The sequence below is a fragment of the Aythya ferina genome (assembly GCF_964211825.1).
Source record: "Aythya ferina genome assembly, chromosome: 3".
Lineage (NCBI taxonomy): Eukaryota > Metazoa > Chordata > Aves > Anseriformes > Anatidae > Aythya > Aythya ferina.
This window is the reverse complement of record NC_140298.1, coordinates 5,891,046-5,912,330: the sequence shown is the minus strand read 5'-3', so window position 1 is coordinate 5,912,330 and position 21,285 is coordinate 5,891,046. Positions and strand designations below refer to the sequence as shown.

The window sequence follows — 21,285 nt, the reverse complement described above, 5'->3', positions numbered from 1 at the left end:
GACCTGATGTCTCTCATTCAGTGAAAGAAGGGCAGTCTTCAAAAGAACAGTTGTCAGGACCGTGGCTCAACCAGAAAACTAGAGGTACTGACAATGGCAGTTTTAACAGCAAGTGAACTTCACATTAAAAGCTCTTTAAAGTTGTATGAAATAAGGCCATAGGGAGGGTCTGGGACTCCCCATGTAGCCTTAAGTGGTAGGGTCAGGCCTGCAGATCAAAATCAATTCCCATGTTGCAAATTTCATTGTGCTACATCTCTGTTTACAGACTTGAACTTCTAAACACACTGCAACTGATGACACTTTCATCCTTGCTTCACTGATATCCACCTGACTTCAGCAGCACTTTCAAGGAATTGGAAGAAAAACTCAATGTAACTAAGCCACTGAGGAATGAGTTTGGAGTGAGTCTGAGAACCTCAGATTTTACAGCTAATTCTTAGGCTGACTTGCTGTGGACAAGACACAGCTATTCCATTTCTAGTTCTTCCTGGCAAAATATTGACATTTCCTTCATTAAGAGGGCATGGCAATACAGAACACTGTTTGTCATTTATGGCTTTATAAATAGTACATATGAAATATGTGAATGCTAAAGATTACATCCTGGTGGCTTAGAACAAAGATTTAGGAAAAGACAAACTGTGCTAACAATTCACATCAATTAAAAACAAAATGCCACAGGGAACTCAGAAAAAAAAAAAAATAAACTCTGAAGTGATTAGCTGAAACACACAGAATTTAATATAGTTTTCTCCATTACAGGTAGCCAGACACATCACCTGATTGTGTTGGCTAAAAACTGTATCTGTCCTCGGAGGAGCAAGCTCAATCTGAAAACTTATTTCTGAAGACATTGCTTGAAAAGTTGGTGATGTCAATTGATTTTTTCACTTCTATTTCTTACCTGATAAAAGGTTGCAGGACACTTTACATTCACAAGTTCACTATGTATGAGAATATCCACACAAAGGAGCTTATTCTGCATTTTATTTTCAGGTTGTCTTAAGACAAGATTTTCATTGGACATCTCCATGCTTATTGATTGAAAGTATGTAGTAGGCATAGAAATGGGATAGGTGTTTCAAGCTAGAACATGGAAAATTCAGTGAAAATGTTGAAGCTGCAGGTCTACAAATGTTGAAGCTGCAGGTCTACTCCATTAGCTCACAGTCAGATGAGTTCTGATATAGCCCATGTTGATATATTATGCACTGTCCTTCCTACCCAGTTATACTACCTCTTGATCTGACTGTTAATTTCTTTGCTTCTATGCCTGGATGATCCTAGTAAAAATACATTGACACAAAATACTAAGGAACCAATCATCTGCATAACAAAACACAGTTATAAAATACTTCAATAAATGCTCTCTTAGCAGCTCTTACTTTGATCATGTGGATAGATACTACAGTGCTCTGACATAAGTCAGCTCAGTGCTAGCAACACAAGGCATTTTTTCCTCAGTCACAGTCCTTAGTGCAAGCTCAAGAGGACATTCATGATCTTTTTCAACCCTCATCTTCTGTTGTCCTGCACATTGCACAAAAACTGTTTCCTGTGCTACAGGTAGTATGTCTCTACAGACTTTTGGAGCAGACTGCTCTGACTGTGCTGAGAGCTTACTGGAAACTGCATTAGGATGATGCTTGAGCTAATATTCCTCGTGATACGGCTTATTACCCTGGGCTCAATGCTGTGTGCAGTAGCTACAGTGCTTGTAGCTACATGGCTTCTGCTCTGCACGCTCCCCTGGGCAGACTTCGTTGCTTCTTCTGCCAAAAGGCTCTACCCAACATGTTATCATCTGCCACTAGTTGTACCATGGTTGATATTGATGGGTAAAATTTTGGTCTCAGTTAAGTCAATAGCAAAGCATCCACTTACATCAGTGTTGTTTTTTTTTTTGTTTTGTTTTGTTTTTTTTTCCCCAAGTCTTACATTACAGCCAAGTTCACGGATCTTTAATGCAAAAGGCAATCCAATAGTTATTCAACAGGCAAATTGCAGATTGAAGCAAAAATACATTGATTTTTCATCTTCCAAAAAATGACTGGGCAAATAATTGTGGTTAAAGTTTTTTTTTTTTGCTTCTTCTTCTTCATAACTCTTTCTTGAACATTGCTGAACCATTTCATTGCAGCCTCAGGCAGACATCAAGCTTGGAATAATTTAGTTAGGACAGTTAAAATTTTGGCAAAATATCAAGTTTTAACTGTAGATGTCACTACCAGTTCTCCCTTGCAAAATCTTGGCTTTCCAAATATTTGGGTGGGTAGGACACAGCTCAGTGAAAGATTTTCTTGAAGCTTCCCTTTTTTGCAGCATATTTTTCATGAGACCATTCACTTTCCACTTCTGTATACATGATGCTGTTCCTGAGCAATCATGGTCCCAATCATTTGTATCAGCTATGATAGCTTTGTGTTGTCAACTCATACCCCACAAAATGTTTGGATTTAAAAAAAAGCCAAGATTGCTGTATTAAACATTAGCTCCATTAACAAGCAAGATCTCTTCCAGTATCTGATCCTTGACTCATTACAAAAATAAAATTATATCTGATAATTCAGGACTGTTAGCTTCTTCTTAGGCTTTTCAGGAAACTAGACACACACAAAGATGTGTTAATAGGAACGGCTGGAAACAAGGAATGTTTTTCTTCTGCCTACAACGTATTAATGACAGGCACTGCAATTATTATTTTTGAGGTCTTGTTAAATGGAGTGAATATTACCACTCAAAAGTGTGATAGAGTATCTACTCAGAATACTCAGTCTCCTCATTCTATTGTGATGTATTTGTCTTCAGGCCTGGACTCCAGGTCCTCTGAATGCAGCAAAACAAAAACACGAGGCTGGAGAAGAGTTCCTCCAGAAGCTTCATAATGCAGCAGAGAGGAAAACAGAACTTTCATGATAATGCTGTTAATAAGATTGTGTTTTTCCATTTGGACATTAGAGAGAAGGGGTTAGTTTCTTTGCCCTTTTTAATGACAAAAAAAATAGCGTTGAACAACAGTTTTTGAATCTTAAGCTACCTGTACCTCCACCTTCTTATTGAGAAATCCTGTCTCTTCATTGTCTTAAAAAAAGCAAAGCCCCACTGCCCCCAAATGTGTTTGAGAGGGCAAGAAAACACATTTCAAATCAAGTTGACTTCTGCCTAAGCGTTTAGGCTAGCTGAAGGTGTTTGGCATTGCCTGCAAATAAATTCTAAGAGCAACAACACAATCACTGCTTAAACAACAGTATGTAGTATTACAAATAACAGATCAAAAATATAGAAAAACAAACAGATTACATAAAAACTACTTGTTGGAATTTGTAAAGGAAACCGCATTAATCAACTGTAAGAAATCTATGCTTACTCAGTTCTCTACTTTAAGTATTGATGGAAAATGAAATGATTTTTCAGTTTGGGATTTTTGGGGTGGAAGAAAGAATTAAACCATGAAGAGGAAAAAAAAAAAAAAAAAAAAAGTACAATTCATGAATTCTTCTTGTTGGTTTTTGGTTTAGCAGTTGACTGTCTGTTCTTTTCAGTCCTATCAAGTGTTATTCAACACCAAGGACCCTAACATCTCAGTGCTTGTGATCGGTTCATAAAAGTGGGAGTAAATTCCCCATCAATATATTTAAGTGGAAAATAAGGCAAATTTGTTTAGTAACCATATGATGGGCCCAGCGAAGACTGGAGACCCTTCATTTTGTGTTTTCTTTGTTTGTTTTAAGTTCATATCATGGATTATATGACAGTGCATGCAACAGAAGGTCCCTTCCAGTCCTATATAAACAGTTCCTGTATCTTCCTAGATTTTCCTGTAAGTTTTCTAGGAAGTGACTTAACTAGTAACGTTACTTTATGTATCCCTCCTATTGACATACCTTCCTGTTCTTTCTTTTCCAGGACTTAGATTGTCTTCTCTTTCTCAAAGTTTCTGAGAAACTGTGGCATGATATCATAGGCCTTACTAAAGTACAGGCAACCTTGATGTCATCTGCATCTTCATCTATATTTGTGCAATGCAAGTCCACATGCATGCAGAATACCTAGGGGCTTTCCATACTGCACTAATGCCAGAGATCCCTTGAAAGTGACATTGTGTGATCGGATTGTGATTCAGCATGGAAAAGCAAACAAAAATCAAATTGGCAAATTGTCTGAAGAGCTTTGATACTTCAATTCTGCTGCTTGACATGTTTTTCATCCGCTACTTCTGCAAAAAGTCAGTGACATCAAATGAACTCAGTTGTCTTTCCTCCCCACCCTGGGCAGATGCGTAAGCCCACTGGGAGTCAGCCAAATGTGTTTTGTATGACAGCAAGTGTGCATTGCTCACCTTACCTGACAGTGACAAAACACAAGGCCATCTGCTGGCAAAGAGGGATGATGGGAAGGGCAGCACAGGGCACCTGCATGCCAGAGAGGGCTGAGTATGTTAATGCCACCCACTGCTGAACCATCTGCAGGTTATTGCATGATAGTGACTTGACGGACAGTGACTAATTAAAAAGGAGTCCCACCACATCCACTGCACAGGCTTAAGTGCATCTCCTCTAGCTAGGCTGTTATTTATCTCTTCACTTTAGTTTCAGCATTTATATTTAATTCATATACTGGTGGTGACACATTGCAGGAGTCCACTAACGCAGAAGACAGCAGCTGCTTGAGCCCAAAGGAACTGTCGTTTGGCAACAAACCTGAGGAGCAGACATCAAAGCACACTTTGGTAGGCACAGAACAGGTTGGTCACTTGAATACTTGTGCACGTGCTCACTGTGGGGTGTGTTACTTATCAGGTAGGGACAGCAAGAATGTGGCATTAATGCAACAGCAGCATCATTCCTCAGTGGGGAACAGTGGGGCAGGGTTACAGGTCTCTTTTGAGGGACCTCTTTGACAGTAGCGCAGGATGGACAGCCCCTGGGTCTCCTGAACGCATTGGGCTCATGTTAGGGAACTGCAGTTATCCGCCTCCTTCTTTTTGCCATGAGTAGTTGCCATTTCCTCCTCTTCTTAAATAATTAAGATGCGGATTAATAATTCAGAGTGATTTGTCTAATGCCTGGTGTTGAACAGGGATTGACTCTCTGCAGCAACACACAATGGTTAATGCTCTTGCTGACCCCAGGGATAATTCCCCACACAGGCCTTTTTTTTTTTTTTTTTTTCTTAAACTAGAAGCACACCAGTGGTTTTCTTTTTCATCTTCCTCTCCTCTCTACACTAGTGCTGCCCTTACCCCTGTATCTTGAGGAGTAGTAACCAGCCTGTCCTTGCTGAGGAGTGGAGAGCAATCTCCATCATCGGGCCAGTGATGAAATGATTTCCTTCTAACATCACATGAACAATGCATGATAAATGAGATGTTATGTTCTTACTAGCGGTATCGGTTAGTCATGCCATAGGAAGGCTGTGGCTTTCTCCTCAGGCTGCATAACAAGATTTTATCTCCTGGCCCTTAAGAGCTGACACTGGATGGATTTGAAGGAGCCTGAGAGAGGCTCTTGTTATTGCAGACAGAAGGAGCTGAGACATAAATGATGGTTCCTACTTCTCTCAAGTACAGATCCATTGTCAGAGGCACATCCCCAGTCTTCATCCCTACCATTGCCTCAGAGGTATGTGCTTCCCCTGCATTTACAGGGCAAGACCTTTTCCTGTGAGCCAACTTGATCCCTGGTTGAGTGGAGGGTACAAGACACTGCCTGAAGTAAAAATTCAACATGGCTAGCCTCAGAACATGTTCAAAATAGCCAGTAAGAAGTACTGCTTGTGTTTCCTCCTTGTTAGCCTCCACTCCTCCTCCCCACTTTCCTTTCCACCATCTGCTACTACCGAATTCGCCCACCCCAGATGGCCCACCACAGCCTTTTCCTCCTTCTCTTCTGCTCCAGGAGGGGAAGGGGTTCTTCTTGGGGAGCAGTATGTCTGCCCCAGGAGCACAGAGGGATTTACCGGAGCACAGCCAGCTATGCACCAGCTGCCTCCCTTCTCCAAGCACTGCCAGGAGCGAGGAAGGCACATATCAAGTCACCTAGCCTCAGCTGAAGCTGGGGACAGAGTACAGGGAATGCTAAGCGAGTGAATTTGGGCAAATAAATTATCGGTGCAATTTCACCTGTTTCACCAATTCAGCCAAGGATGACTTCGGTCCAAGGAGACAATAGGAGTACAGCACTTGAAAGAGACAGAGCCTGGGAATCTGTCTCACACCCTACACTGACAGCACCACACATACACCACGATACTAGCTCAACAATTGCTCATCTTCAGCTCTCTAACTCAGTAGCATCACTCTTCAGACTAAAACCTTAATGAGTGCTTGCCAAGTTCTTGTAATCACACCAAATTTCATAATTCAAACATGTTTTGAAGCTCCAGAGAAAAAATGTACATCAGTGAGAACCAGCCATCTGGAAAGCTTTGGAGTCTTTTTTTGCTCATTTGTTTGTTTGCAATTCATCTACTACAGTACTGTAAGTGTAATTTTTTCTTTTTCTTTCCTTTTTTTTTTTTTAAATAGGTTACAACTTGAGTTTTGACTACCAGATGAAAGCACAACTCTTGCAGGGATAATTCACTACTACAGAAGGTAAGTGATTTCCAAATGATAAATTAGGTTTGTGATTATGCCAAGGTATCATCCATACCATTATGACCTACTATTTCCTGACAATGTTTGTGCAATGGGTGACAGTAATGTCATCTTTCTCCTGCATCCTCCCAAGTTGTAAGCAAGGAGTAGGGTCCTGAAGTTAAGGTAGAAAGGAGGAGACAGAAGCAACCTCACCACACACGAGGTATTAAAAAAATAATTGGTCAAAACACCAAAAAAGGAGAAAGTAATTGGCTGAGGGGAGTATTTATGCTGTCCTTTTTACATCAGGTTTCAGTCTTCTCTGAAGAACTAAGAAGGGAAAATGTAGTTTTCAAAATAAAAACTAGGAGTTGGTGTGTCAGCTGTCAGTACAAGGCAAGTATCAGCTGTTCCCAGAGAGTTAGATGGGGAACACTGCTAAATCTGGGAGGTATTGGTATGGATTACAGTGGTTGTAGGATCCTTGCATACTGGGGGAGTACGTGTGTGTGTGGGGGGGGGGGTGTTGGGAAGACATCTTTCACCTTTCTGCCCCATCAGGTTTCCCAGAAAATGAGAGAGAATGGAGAAAAAGAATTAGCACGCCTATTCCATCCAATAGCTAGATAATCTATGAAGTTATCCAACACCTCATAGTTAGACATGGCAAAAGCCACCTAGAGTCAGACTATAGCTCCTGATTACCATTCCAGCCATCAAGCCTGCCCCTCTCCCCCACCAAAGACCTGGGCAAGTTTGAAGACCATGCTTAGCACTGCAATATCCTCATCCTAGCCTATAACTAGGATGGTCTCTTACCCCTAACGCTGGCCATATGCTATTATTTCTAGCCAATACAGGTTTGGGGTTGTTTTTGTTGTTGCTCTTTTTGTTGTTGTTGTTGTTATTTTTATTTGCTTGTTTTGTTTGAGTGGCCAATTGAAGGGTAACTAACTGAGAAAACAGAATCAGGAGAATTGAACACAAATCTGAGAAGCAAGGGAGAGGGAGACTGCCAGCAAAGACAGGTTCTGGGGAAAGGAAAGCAGTCCAAGCAGAGGAATGAAAGGATGCGGAAGAAAACAATGACAAAAAAAAGATGACATGGTAAAAGATATGAGTGAAAGCGTGTAACACCATCCCACCCCCAAACTCAGGCAAAAACTGTAGGTGTTGAGTAAATTTTTAATTGAGAGCATAAATGATTTACATGCCCACTGCAGCGCATCCCTCCTTCCTCTCCCATCAGTGAAGTTCTTTCAGCAAATATCAAATCTTGATTTCCAGCATCACTGCAGTAAATAAAGACTGGTCTTTATTCTTTCTATACCTTCTGACAGCATATTGTTTTCTACCCCCTGTCAAGAAAAGCTCAAATAGAGATATTTTCAATCAAATAGCTGTTTATACTCTTAGGAGGAAAATGCAACTGTTAACATTTGGATGATTCTACAACTAACATTTGTATGATCTAACATCTTAATGTGAACATATTTGAATGCTTTTGGGTGCGGCATGATAAAGAGCTGGTTGCTAAACTTAGCAGCACTTCATGTAGATTAGACATTATAATTGATGCTTACAGAACAGGACCCAGAGAAATTAATTTTATGTTGCTCCAATTTCACTGGTTTAAATTTAAGTTACATGAAGGGCCTTTACCATGGGGAAAAACGTGCATGTATTCATGGACAATTGAAACTGTCTTTGTTCCCTGAAAGTGGGTGGGTGTGTTATTACTGCCCAGGATGAGATCTCCCTAGCTCAGTGCCCTGTGGTCTCACTATCAGACTTCAGCCTCCTTCAGTTTTCCTGGACTTACGCATTTTCCCCTGCACTCTGCTTCACTTCTTCTATACCGACAGCATGTTATAGACTTGAACAATTCCTCTGCCCCACACAAAACAAGAACAATACTGCTCACATTGATTTTTCAGTCCTGTAACCATCCTTTTCCACAGCATTAAGGCTTTGGACATAGTATGGGTTTTCAATTTGCATCTTCAGGAGCTTTAGCAGGGGAGGCATTTAGATAGACTGGCTTTGTAGAGCAGCTCTTAGAGCAATAACCCTTTAGCTGGTGTAGACAAAGGAACAGCCAGAAATCCCCAGTGTGCATTCCTCTGCTTCCATTTCCTCTCTTTTCCTGTTCCTCTTGCATCATTCAACTCTTCCAAGGGGTTCAAAGTCCCAATTTCTAATACGCCTTCTATTTTAAGTCAAATTCCTGTACTTTTTCCTTTTCCTGGATGCACTCTGGTCAGTAAAGTTACTTTACTGAGAAGTACACTCTTCCATTACTGTTTCCTTTATGAACCTTCTACCACAAGCTTCTCTGTGTACCTGAATTTTTTCTTGCCCTCTGCACCCAGTCCTGACACACACAAACTTTCTATCCTGCTCCTCTTACTCAGCCTCCGGGATTTTTACAGATCTGGTAGTCTAGTCATTAGCAGCTTTCCACTCAAAAATCTGGCTCCATGCATGAAGTTGGGAAGACCAGGGCTTTCCCTAGAACAGAAATACTTTTGTTTCTTTCTCCAGAACCTGTTCATGTGCCAAGAGCCTTTAATGATCAGCCTGGATAAATCTGTTGGCACCACGCTGTGCCTTCAGCAAAAAAGACTGCCAGAGACATAAGGTACTGATAATTCATACTAGTCAGAGTGGAATTTATATATTGGGATAGATAACCCAAATCATCCCAATATTATATTATACTCGGGAGACAATTTACTGTAGAGGTGACAGGCATGAGGCCAAGCAGTGAGATTTACACCTCCGGAGCCAGGAACCTAATTCAGCCACAGCTGATCAATGAAAGCCTGAAGTAAATGGAGCAGCTCCAGGATTGTATTGAGGTACGAAGCATTAGCCCAAGTGCAGTCTGAAACCTTGGGCTGCTTCTTCCCAACTAGTATCTTTCCCATGAGGAGGCTTGAGGCTTTGAGCTGTGCCAGATTCAATGCTCTAAAATACTCCTCCTGCTGCAAGAAGTGAGAAGCCTCATCCTTCTCCTTCACATTTCTTGGTAGATAATTTAGATGGCTCAACCTACTGGCTTCTGTGAACCATTTTCTCAGACATTTTTCCCCAAGCACTGTAGAAGACACCTAGGTGGCTGTGTGAGGGCTATGGTGGCAGGGTACACAGAGCTAACTGCAGCATGTGCTGTACTAGGGACCTTTTGTAAATCTAGATCTAGCTACTGAAGTTGTTTCAGCACTTTTAAAAATCTCACATTCACTAAAGAAGCCTTATTCTACAATTGAGTTGTGTTTAAAACAAACAAACAAACAAAAAAAACTTTCCTATATTGTGCAACAGCCTTCATCACAGTTTGAGATATCTATGTTGATAAAGAAAAAGAAACCCCACAAATCTAGAGTTTAACTGAAACAAAAAACCCTAATTCATGACAATCAATGAACACTGTCAGGGCTGGTATCAGATCCTGTTTTAGCAACTCTTAATTAATGCTGGCACATTCCAAACACTCATCTAAAATTGTACTTAACAGGAAAGTCATAAAAGAGGGAACTTCAATCAATGTTTGAAGAAAGGAAAGAATAGATAAGATTTTGTGTGTGTGTATGGAATCGCTAGTTAAATATTGGCAGAAAAGGTATGTAACAACAGTAACAGGTGGGGGAAAAAAAAAACCTGTAGTCAGGCCTCATTAACACTGATTGTATAAAAATGATTTTTTTTTTTCCACTTTTCAGAAATTTGCCATTTTTTTTTTCCCAGAAATTAATATGAAACTCCATAGTACAGTTTTCATAGCCTAGTTTAAGCCTTGGAAGAAAACACTTCCCCCCCCCCCCCCAACTTAATAAAAAAATAAAAATAAAAATCAAATTCCCTTTGAGAGCCTTCCCTTCTGCTTTTATCATATCTGGGTAACCATAAACTGAAGAAAACAGTATTGCTCACCTGTCTAATCATTTGGCCTACATTTTGATTCTGTTTCTGTGCAGCAATTCAGGTGTTGTGGTTAGTGAGACATGGAGAGAGAAGCAAAAATTATTCTCACATAATGAATAAAGGGGCAATACTATCCCAGGTGCTTCATCATTCATGAAGAGACATCAACATAGCTTAAACTGCTCTAAATTCTCAGAGCTTGTCTACACATGGTGGTTTTAATTTGGTTCAGTTAAATCAATGCAGACTTCAGTTGTTGATGTTGACTAAACTTAAACAAGAGTAGTATGGTAACAAAAGGATTGTCTAAGGATATTGTCAAAGTGATGGTGAACTGTGACTAAACACAAAGATATGTTTAAATAGGATATAATACACATCCTTTGGGACTTAACTCTCATACTGATGCAAGTCAGGTAGAGGTGTCCCAAAAGTTAATTTCCCATAACTGCCTGTTTCTAAACATACCCTCAAACTCTGTTGGACACTGGGCATGGTAGAGCAATAGCCTAATCACTGCTGCAAAGCCTGTATGCTTTTATTCTTTTGTTTAGGGATGGCATTTCAAGATACCAGAAATCAAGTAAGCAGGCCTGCTAGATGTACAGTATTGCTATGTTACATAGGCAGGCACTGGCATTACAAGAGTGGTCTGGTTAGCATTTAATGCACCTCAAGATAACTTGAGCACAGAATGCAATTCTCAGAAGTCACATGCACTGTGTCAGGCCCAGACAGACAACAGTCTGTAGAGCAGGGTGAACCAGGGTGTGTCCTGACATTGTGGGTCACAGATCTCCCGATTTAGGGACCCTCCTGATGAGAATCCCCTAAATCCCCTGGGCTTTATTATCAATGTAAGGAATCACCAAAAAATTAAAACCCCTAAGCATAAACATCAATATATTCAGTGCAGTGCATTAATGCCAAATTTATCCTAAAAGTCTAAATCCAAAAACATTTTTCTGCCTTACACATATTTCTAGCTCAGAGTGCACCTTATCTCCTGTTCTCAAACCTCTTCCTATTTATACCCTCCTTCAACAGCTGTGCCTTATTCCCCATTCAACATCCATTTTCCCTTAAGAGGGATAATTAATTTAGAACTCCAGGCAATAAGACTTAGGTGAGAAACCAGCTTTCTTGGTGTTGCCTTTCTTTTCTTAACCATTAAATGGTGCAATTCTGCCTGACATTTGCATGGGAACAGGGGAATACATCTAAAATCAAAACCAAAAGCAAAAAAATAAATCCTTTTAGTGCTATACTAGCATAACTAAACAAAGAAGGAACTCCAGAAGTCATTCTTCTAGTACTACACTATTAATTAATCACAGGTTATTACTATCTAAAAAGCAAAGAACTGACAAAATGAAGCCTGATGTGACATTCACTTAAGCAGTCACACGCTTGCCCATATCAATAGTTTTGGGAAGTATTTTCTGGAACCTCAGATACAAAAGTAGTACTTTGAAGATTTATTTTCCACATGAAAACATACCAGCCTGTTGAAGTTTATTTAATCTTTTGTACATGCTCCATACTTTGTAGTCCGGAAGGCTGCTAGCAGTCAGGTGCTTCAGTTACCTGGTCAATCTCAGTCCATTCTTACCTGGGATAATTGATCCAAGCGATCATTTTGACCTCACAAAAAAAAAAAAAAAAAAAAAAAAAAGAAAAAAAGAAAAAAAGAAAAAATTGGTCCCCAGACTAGGGGAACTGTCAGCTCACGGTTTTTGGCTGAACTGGTCTTAGGATGTTGCTGCCTCTTACAAAGAAACTCATCCTGGATAAGAAAACGCAAACCGGAGAAAGATTTGGTGTCATCCTACTCTGAGTACAGTTTAAAATCCTCAGACCTAGTATCTCAGATACTTCCTTCACTGTTTTGGGTTACCTTAGCACTCACAGCAATCTTGCCCTGATTGCAAGGAAGCTGCAAATATGAGCAGGTATTGCAATAGGGCAGAAGTGCCCTAAGAACACGTGATCATATAACCAGGGACATATTAATAACATTGGTTATGCAGTGAGGTTTGTACTGATGTCCGATCAAGCTAAGACTGAACTCAAAGACTGTTTTGATTTCAGTGCATAGAAAAGACTTCTCTTGGTGATGGAAGCGTGACAAGTAGTTTATTCCACACACATGCAATGAGTGACTTCTGCTAGCCTAATTCTTGCATGACTTCCCTTTAGAACTAAAACCCCAGTCATGATTGTGAAAAATATTACCATTCCCACCCCCACCAATAATGTCACAGTATATAAAGTGTTGAAGCAGAAAAGAAAACATTCACTCATGCAGTGCTGTATTTCTGAGTCTACTTTGACTCTAAATAAAATCCAGGTGGTTCTACCTTTCTAAAAACAGTATGTGCTCACTGTCTGCACTGTATTTTGCAGATGCTACAAGAGTTGCCTTATGGAAATGGATTTGTAAGAGGGGAAACTACATTTGCAGTAAACAAAAGCATCATTCGCAGATCATCTCTTAAGTCCTACCAGTGACCTTTTGGAAGTACACACAGCCTGGACAGGTAAGGGAATTACAATAGTGATTATTTTTAATTTGGTGTTAGTTTTTGCTCTAAAGTATACAGTGCACAAAGGAAGAGGAGATTGCATACTATGTTTAAAAATAAGTGGGTTTGTCAGTGATGACAATAGTTAGGGGGAGATTTAAATGAAATAATAGGTGTTTTTTCCATCTTTAATGTCTGTAATTAGTTAATGCACTGTGAAAAAGAGCACATCATTAGTCTTTTCTCCGCAAAAAAAAAAGACAACACTGCAAACCCAGTATTTTGTTCGCTCATCTTTAGGAGCCTGATTCCTATTTAGTGTATGTTTAGCGACAATACATTCAATTGAATAATTTACAACATACATGACAACTTTTCAGGGGAGGTTTTTATCAATGTCAGGCAGTTTCCTGTTTTTCAGCATGTAAATATGAAACAGGAATCACCACTAACATTATTAGTGTTGGCTCATCCTCCTGCTGTTTGGATGGGAAAGCCCTATTTTATTTTATTTTTTGGCAGTGAATTAGTATTGTTACTTTTAGAACTTCTTCATTGTAAATGCTGAATTAAATTTATTATTGTAAAAGAAAAGCCCTGTATTGTACAGACACTGCTCAAGTTGCAAAGCCAGACACTCCTGGAAAATGTTAGAATTATGTTTACATCATATTAATTTTGCATGTTATTACTTCTGTATTTTTAAGTGCAGACAGCAGCCTTACTGGTAATAACAAGTCTGCTTACGACAGCTCCAGTTATGCCATGTTTACTCACAAGTATCCTGAGAGCAAGAATTCATCCCCATTCAAAGCATTTCACTTGGTTTACAATACTTTCACTGGCAGTTAAACATGTGTAAATAAGGGTTGTTTTAAGCACCGATGTTTAGCTGCACACAACTGCACCGCATTCTGGTATTTATACCAATAGCTTAACTGAGGATAATTTTAAGTTAAGCAAAGTCTAGTCCTTCATGTTACAGTATATACAGCTAGCAGGTGCTAGCAGCTAACCCTGCCTTGTATGAAATGCCTCAGTAAAAGGGAAAACTAGCTCCAAGCTAGTAAGAGGGTTTTTTTTCTATCCCTGTGTTCTTTTCATGTTGCAGCTTACCCTTTCACTTTGTTCAGGGAAGAATATTTAGATTAAAAAGCACTTTGAAATAACAAAATATCACTAAACATGTAGTTTCCCCTTCCACATGATCATGGAACTTTTTCAGCCTTCTCTTCAAGCCTTATTGTTTCCTGTTATCCACACAATTTTATGTAGGTACACACCCTACATAAGGTGCCAAGCTGCACAGTATGCTGTTGGATTCAGTGAGAGATTTAAATTTAGCAATTTTCTGATTGGAAATAATGGTATTATTCATATGCCCTTGTGCTAACTCCCAGGCTGCTGCCTGGTTCTCTTGATATTACATTCCTGATGCATATTATCTCAGAGGTCAGTGCAGAAGGAAAGGTGTTACACAACTCTCAAGAACAAATCCTCCAAGGAGATCTCAGATAGGCACAAAAATGTTATATCCTAATCTTGGCACAACATCTGCTGGTCTCTTACTCACTTTAAATATATACAGTTTATAGGTGTTACTTATAGCTGAGGCATACATATTTCTTTAATATGCTTAGTATATCCATTATATGGGATATCTGTTAACAAGAATGGTAAAGAACAGTGGACTAATGGGCTAAACTAGGGAAAAATGTGTTTATTCCTATTTTTGAAGTTACACAGATGATTTTTTACTAACTTATGTTTCTTTGTAAATAACCTACAAAGGCAAATATCCAAAGATAGTGATAAAAATCCAGAAGCAGCTGAGCAATGGCTGTTTTCTATAGGTGCCCACATTCAGAATTTTGCTGACCCCATAAACCCAAGTTTTAAATTTGTGTTTCTTGGTGACTTGATTGCTACACGTGAGGATTACATGTAGTGCCTTTCTATTAGAGAGGGTGTTGTGAAGAAGCAAAGGCTAAGGCTGTAACAGCATGAGAGTCTATACAGGAATGCAGAGTCAGCTGGAGATGCTTCAAGTAGCCTGGGTACCAAAAAACACATTAGCCTTCCCTGAGCTCCCTGCTGTGGCCAAACACCTCCCAGTCAAACTTGCTCATGCCTGTTTTGCAGTCCAGTCACTTGTGTGACTGCAATGCAGGCGTAAGTCAAGGCTGACGTAGCCCTGTGGAAATAGAAAATCTGTGCAGCTGCAAACAGCTGGTATGACCTGGGACAACAAACCATCAGCTGATGAAAGTTAATAGGGACAGGAGCACCTGTATGCTTCTCCCTTCCCCACCCTTAGATCTACAACTGAGCATCTTAATGTAGCGAGTTGCATGCAACTGTGCATGAAAGCTGCCAAGAAATGGAGATTAAAATATTTTATTTGCCTGAGATGAAAGGACTTATTGACACAAGGCAGGAACTGAGATCTTGTTTACCAGGTAAGTATGGGGGCTAAAAGTCAATACACAAAAAAATTAGATTCACTTAGTGAACAAAATTTATGAAACCAAGCTCTGCCTCATATCACACCTTTGCATGATTAACACTTCTTTTGTCTTCTCCCAGAATGGCCCCGTTAGAACCAACATTTCCACAGGACACTAGAATATTGTCAGTCCTTTCTAATGAATCAGTAATAAAGGCTTTAAGTCTTAATGAAAGTGTTGAAAAATTAGCAGAAATTTTAAAAAACGCACGTGCAGAAATTCACTTGTGCATCATTTTTAGTGATTGCTGGTAAAGCAGATTTGATGGGAGCACTATTTTTTTTTTTTTTCCCCCCCATTTCCTTCCTTATTCTTTTCTCCATAAATATGAATTGTCCAACACCTACCCTGGTCATACTCATATTAAATAGGTAAAAAGATTTTCTTACCATGATAGGAGTTACTCTGCAAAAGAGAAAGATGAAGAGAGGCTTTATGAAACAGAGTTAGCAGGCAATAGCAGGAGTGTGTGAAATTGCAGAACAAGGGGAGAGACAGGAGCTGCTGACTAGATTGCTAATAGAGCCAAGGAGCTCTGGAGAAGAGATGAGAGTGGGAGAGCTGAAAATAAACCCAGTGCATCTCATACTGATATGCCTTTCTGCAGATAAAGGACAGAAAGCCCAAAGGCCCTGCTCATACAGATTGGCATTGCTCTTCTAGCTCTAATGACAACTGTGCCTAGTTTGGGCAAGTAAAAGAAAATACGCCCAATAAAAATAAAAGGAAAAGATCTGTATCCCAGATCTGTATCCCTTATAGTATTATTTCAAACTGATCACCTTGTGATGGCACACAAGAGTTGACAGAAGAGCTACCAGGTTGTGGTACAAACATTTGACATGTTTGCTGTACACAGGCTTTTGCAAAGCACATTTTGGGGCTGGTACATTCTTTCCTCTTTCTCTCACTTTTCTGGGACCTTAGGTGCAGCTGTAGTACTTTAGATATTCTTTTCTATATCAAAGCAGATACACATTCTCCATCTAGTGCTGATCCCAGTAAGAATGGTAGTACATATACTTGCAGGTAGTGGAGAAGGAGCTTCAGTCTACATAGAATAGCTTATGCGTATGTATTTCTGGCAGTCAGCAGAAAGCATACTCTGTGAGTTCTCTGCTTTCTCAGAAGTCCTCACCTACAAGCTCAGATCACATCTCAGCAGTTGTGTGCAGGCTTGTCTACTCCTCAGGCAGAGTTACATAAGAGTTTAATTGCCAGCAGATTAAAATTCAGTTTAACGTGTATTTGCCCATGCAGTGCTGAGTTCACAGCAGAGAGGAACAGTGCTCTCCCTTAACGCTCTTTCCTGTGCTGTCCTGCCAATCCAGGAACCAAGTAAAAATTGTGTGCTGCACCAAAAGGAGTGGGTTTAGAAAGAAGCCCTCCTCATCTGAGGAGAGAAGCATGCTATTGCTATTAGAAGTATGTATAGGAACTGAGGTTTTGACTTCTGAAGGTGCAGAGATCCAAAGTATACAACTGTGGTTGACTTTCAGTATAACTGGTTTAAAACAAAACATTATTTGTACAAGTCTTTCTTTCAAATAATTCAAAGAAGACTAACAAGAATTTGCATTTTAAGCTTGACTATGAGTCATTCCTGAACGTGTCCTACACACTTAGTAAACAAAATCCCATTGTGTCACCTTTGTCTTTGCCTTTCTGATTGTAGCAACTGCAGATCTTTCCTAGGAAATGTACACAATTTGACCAGTGCTGAAGTAAAAACTTTTTGGAAATAACAAAGATGTTTTCACAAAAAAGAAAATCTATTGATCAAAGTTACCAACTCAAAATTATCCATTGAAAATTAATCTACTCAAACTGAAAAAGGCTATGGTAGAAAGCGTACAGATAATTTGAGTAGCTATCACAGTCAGACAGACTAGAAAATAAGAGGCTATGCTCTATTCAAGCTCTAACCCCAAGCTTCAACTGCTTCCACAGTCTCAGCACAGCTGGAGATTTTTGCTAAATTTATCATCAGCAAAGCAGTGAACAACCAGGAAATATGAAAATGGCATAATTAGACTTCAGACTTAGCATCCCAGTGATGAGAGCAGAGCAGCTCGCCACCCCTCTGAAACCAAAGGCAAATCTCAAGTATTGCAAACCAGACCAAAAAAAGATGTCACTAAATGGTTGCATTTCTATTTGGAATAGTTAGGGAGGCAGAACTGTATTTAATCGTACATTTGAAGGAGATACAGCTCAAGGCAGCTGCAAATTTAATTTTAAGCAAATCAGCGCTATAGACACTCAGGAAAACAAACCAGAAATATCACTCTTTCTAGTGATTTAAAAAATATATATTGGTGAAATCTTTTGTGACACTTCTGTTGAAGTGGTGCCTCTGTGGTACTGACGTTATGGTATATTTTCTGAAGGATGAATTAAACCATTGGGTAAGACTTCACAAGTGATAAAACCTGCTGACATTCTAGATCAGCTAGGCATGTCTTCCTGTTTTGACAAAGAAAAAAAAAAACAGTCAGTTTGGAAAGCTTTACCTATATATCATTTAGTTTCTCTAAAAACCATTAAGCTGATATTTTTGAAGCAGATATTGAGGAAGAATGCTACTCTGATGAATCTGTGGCTTTTTTTTTTTTAAATCATGTACACTGAGGATCCAGAGTCTCTAATGAAATCAATACCTTGCATTAGTTGCCCTCACCATCTCTGAAAAAACAGGTCTTTATATTATAGCATCAGTGCTCATTCTCCTAATTGCACTGTATGTAGCTGATGAACAAAGCAAGCTTGTTCTGCTTATTTTTTTCACTGTAGATATTGAGTAGTTGTAGTATAAACTGGTAGTTGTGTAGATAAAGTTGAGTTATAACTCAGCATTAAGATACAGTAGAAAGAGGAAAGAAATAGGAGCTACCATAGAGTAAGGAGTAGAGGATATCTTCTCCTTGCATCAAGGTTTTTGAACTGAAGGAATGGGCTCAGCTTTAGGTAGCACAGTGTTCTGTACTCTAAAAAGTATCATTATCAGGGAACATTTAACATAAATCTTTCCTAAGGTTTCCCTACAGGAATAAGGTGGCCTACCTAACAAAACCTTGCTTTATTCAATAAAATATACTCCTTTTGCCATTTAAGAGCTTGATAGGGCACTTACTTCTACCATCTTTGTGGTTCAACTGCTACTGCACAAATGTTCCTTTATATCCAAGGGATACCTGATCACTACTGCATGTTGCTACCTACAGGACAATAGTCTCCATTCACGTACTTGGCAGAGTGAACAAACAAGGGCACAAGAGATTGCTAAGTACACAGAAACCCATATAAACTCCTATGGACACACCACTTTCCCCACAGGATTGTCACATAACCTGTCACATGAAGAAAGTCAAAATAGCAGGATTTGCTGCCTTGGATCCTCCCTTTGCAGTCTTGCAGGAGAGAAAGAAAAAGTTACAAGTCTCTGGGCGAGGTGTCAGTTCACTGCTGCTGCAAGACACGACTGCCCCACTTGCAGGAGATCGCAGTTATTCGGGGGCAGATTCTGCTTTATTTCCCCATGTGGGCAGGTCAGGGCTGTCCTATTCCTGCAGTCACAAGCACCTTTGGGACCAGATCTCCAGACTGGAGGAGATGAGGTTGTTGTCCTGAAAACACACTGTTTGGAAGATCACATAGAAAAATCATAGGAGGACAGAGTTTTTATAGACTATAGGTTCAATACTATGTCGGTACAACTTTACACCTTCCCCTAATACACTTTCGCTTCTCATTTATCAGTCCTGCCTCATGAAAACACTGCAACACAGACATGTTCATCTGTCATTCTTTATATGGTGCCCCAAAGAGCACAGACACCCCTTAGCACCTGTCAAATGCCTGTGGTTTGGTACACATTGCATAGCTAGTACAATCTAGCAGATCTTCTGCAGGAGTACAGAGGTCAGAGGCTCACTAATTGGCAATGTTCTTCAGGGTGGTCCTTGAAGTGATCTAAAGGAATGTGTCTGGACTGAATAGATCTTATTTTTCAGCATCCCAGTGGGTGCTGACCTGCTGACAAATTCTAGCACTAAAATAGGTATGCAAGGAGTCCCACCGTGGTGGAAACTGTTCAGCTGAGCAAGGCTAATACAGAAGAACTACAGCTTAAGCTCTTGCTAATTACAAAAAGTGTGGGCCTTACCCAAAGGAAAGGATGCACCAAAATCACAGAAGTGGTTTCTCAGGGCAGGAATTATGTCCTTGTATGAATTTGCCGGTAAAGTACACTCCAAATGTGTAATAGAAACGAGTGATACAAAAGTAGACAGCAATAAATACTGATGGCATCCAGACACCCTACCTATCAGCCAGTACATTGGCGTCCTGCTAATTATCTTCCCATAACCAGTCCCAGCCTTCAACCCAGCATCTTACCATAGTGCAGTGCAATGATTTTTTTTTCAAAGGAGACTTTCTACAACTTAAGCATCAAGATTCTACTTACGAAAGAAGTTAAAGGCTGTTTCCAATAGTAGTCAGAAATCCAACAGGGTTTCTGAACTGAGGAAGCGTTATGGTAACAGACTTCTGAGTTGCATGTCTGCCTTTAGTTCATGAGACTGATTGGTTCATTAATAGCACACACGGAAGAGCAACTTACAGGTACTCACCACCATCTATCTATACATGCACACATTACTGCTACAATTATGCTGAAGGCACAGGGTGCTTGCGCACTGGCATTATGAATTAGAACAGATCGCTTCCATTCCCTCAGCTTTTATAACTCGGCTATAACAAAATAAATCGCAGCGTAGGGAGCTGGCAAGTTATGGTTTGTATTTGTAAGAGAAGGACGCAGCAAATAACTGTGTGTAACATTTTGTTCTTTGTACTGAGTGTGTTACAGTACAAAACCCTTCCTTATTTTTCTGTAAGCAATTATGTGTAAACTAAAATAGCTGCTATCTTAATGCTGTCCAAACCTAGCTGTTCTCTGATATGCAATTTGAAGATGTCTAAACCTAGTTTGTAAGCAGCTTCTTCCTGCTTAGTGTTAATCCTGGGGATAAAAGGAAGGAAAAATAAAAATATATTAAAAAAAATCTAACTGACATTAATGCCAGGATGGCAATGAAATTGCTTTTTACTCAGCTGTGATGATTCAAACATCATTTGTACTTGGGAAGCAACATGAGTAGTTGGATACTTTTGGATAGCACTAGTTTAGCTCCCTTTGGAAACCATTTATGCTAGTCATTTATTCCTGGTACTGTGCTCAGCTGACTGTACAATACATCATCTCATCTCTGAAGGGAAGTTCTACGTAAAATTCCTTCTCAAGCAGCACTTTCCCAATGCAGAATTCTTGCACTTTGTTCTGTGGCAAAGATGGACTTTCTGGTACAACGGAACACCCTTTTCTTTTAATGTATTAAGCCTCAAGGAAGGCTGGTAATTTCCATTTCCCCCCTAAAAACCCAGACCTACTTTCCTTTAAAAACTGATCTTTGCATTCTGTCCCACTCCTGTACACCTCAGTTTCTATAATCAGCATCTTATATAAGAGACCCAGAACTGGGAGCAGTTATTTATCAGTTTTTGCATGCCCTCACTTTCTCCCCAGAGAACACTGAAATAATGTGACAGATCCACGCTTGGTACAAGGGCTGTTGTAGCAGACAGCTTCCTCCTGCTAGACTGAGCCCACCATCACCCTAAAATGAATGGCGCTGGGGAAAGATAACCTATTTGTGCTGTTTGCACCGTGGGGTCCCTA

General features: G+C 39.8%; 1 protein-coding gene and 1 long non-coding RNA gene across 2 annotated transcripts in view; one reads left to right on the top strand and one right to left on the bottom strand.

Annotated features, from left to right (window-relative positions):
- Window positions 1–21,285, top strand: part of LOC311433724 — a 40,622-nt gene that overhangs the window by 1,487 nt on the left and 17,850 nt on the right. The window contains exons 2-4 of the long non-coding RNA XR_014690920.1: window positions 269–404; window positions 6,530–6,598; window positions 12,917–13,050. This is a non-coding gene — a long non-coding RNA (uncharacterized lncRNA). The remainder of the gene's footprint in view (window positions 1–268; window positions 405–6,529; window positions 6,599–12,916; window positions 13,051–21,285) is intronic.
- PLCB4 (phospholipase C beta 4) overlaps window positions 1–21,285 on the bottom strand; it is a 233,445-nt gene that overhangs the window by 207,106 nt on the left and 5,054 nt on the right. The window lies entirely within an intron of this gene.